Below are 1,423 nucleotides of genomic sequence, written 5' to 3'. Positions count from 1 at the left end.
TTTACCTTTCGTTCTGGACTCTCAGTCCAGTTTACATCTACACCATCCATTCCTGGGCATTTTAAAACCCTGAAGCAAATTTCTTCCTAATCCTCTCTGTGGTGAAACACAGATCTTTTCCATAATGAACCACAGCTGCAGAGCAGACGGTTCATTTTATTTGTAGGAGTTATATAAAAGATAACGTGCAGATTTCGAAAACTTGAAGCAGTGTTAGGCAACAATAGAGGAACTTAATGAAAAAAATTAAAATCAATTAACTTATAGTTCTGATGAAAGGCTATGGGCCTGTAACATTAACTCTGCTCCTCTCTCCACAGATCCTGTGAGACCTGCTGAATGTTTCCATGATTTTCTGTTTTTATTTCAGATTTCCAGTATCCACAGGATTCTGGTTTTAACTTATTTTTTTTTAAATGTGGAATGCTTCACGAATTTGCATGTCATCCTTATGCAGGGGCCATGCTAATCTTCTCTGTATCATTCCAATTTTAGTATATATTGCTTTGCAATTATTCAATCATTGCTTAATTCAACAATGCAGTTGCTTAGCGTGGATTATTCACAGTTTAATAGCATGAGAAAGGAAATAATTTGCTGACAAATTACCTGAACTGAACCTAAACTTGAACTAATGAATTATTTTTAAAAATCTAATTGGCAAGGGTGTTGTTTATAGTTTAATAAATTGCAGAGTCATGTAAAACGATTGGACAACTGTTTTAAATTAAATCCTTTTATCTGGTCTGGTCAGTATTACAGTCAATTAATACAACTTCTCGTGGACTACCACAATCACTAAAATTGGAACGATACAGAGAAGATTAGCGCGGCAAGGATCCTGCGCAAGGATGACATGCAAATTCGTGAAGTGTTCCATATTTTTGCAGACAGTTAACGTTGATGAAAACTAAATTTGTAAATGTTTTGTTAAAAATAAACTGCGAAAAGTGAAAAAATAATAATTAAAGCTGTAGCGACCTAGTTAGTGAATTGCAAATAACTGACCCAATTTTTAACCAGTTCAACAATCACAATGAGATGTGGTGTACAGAGAATGAATTGAATCACTCCTTCCTCTCGTAACATAATGATGTCCTTGTGCAGCTTGTGCAGAAGATAAGACATCAGAGATATGGTGGCCCTAATCCTTATCTGCAATTTCATGCTAGGATCTCATAAAATATCTTGTGACAGCTATTTGAATGTCACCCATTGAGCTCATCAAGCTTTTTAAATTTGTGGCTGTATAGATCTTTTTGTTTCTGGCAGCAGGATGATTTTACAAAAGCTTTGCCTTTACTGTTTACATCACACAGGATCACAGGAATCAAAGCGACAAAAGGTAAAAGCATTCAGGAAGATAGATAAGTGTGTCTTAAATAAGTAGTTCATTCGTATTTCAATTCTCTTAAAGACTAAA

At 34.9% G+C, this 1,423-nt stretch overlaps 1 non-coding gene and 1 pseudogene across 1 annotated transcript; one reads left to right on the top strand and one right to left on the bottom strand.

Moving 5' to 3' along the window:
• Positions 1-412: 412 nt before the first annotated feature.
• Positions 413-513, bottom strand: LOC144691285 (U6 spliceosomal RNA; annotated as a pseudogene).
• A 268-nt stretch (positions 514-781) lies between these two features.
• Positions 782-886, top strand: LOC144691291 (U6 spliceosomal RNA). The gene has a single exon (XR_013579092.1). It is a non-coding gene; the product is annotated as a U6 spliceosomal RNA (small nuclear RNA).
• Positions 887-1,423: the final 537 nt, after the last annotated feature.

This window comes from Cetorhinus maximus, chromosome 15, assembly GCF_964194155.1.
Source record: "Cetorhinus maximus chromosome 15, sCetMax3.hap1.1, whole genome shotgun sequence".
NCBI lineage: Eukaryota > Metazoa > Chordata > Chondrichthyes > Lamniformes > Cetorhinidae > Cetorhinus > Cetorhinus maximus.
Note: the sequence above shows the minus strand (reverse complement) of the source record. Positions and strands in the feature narration are given on the sequence as shown.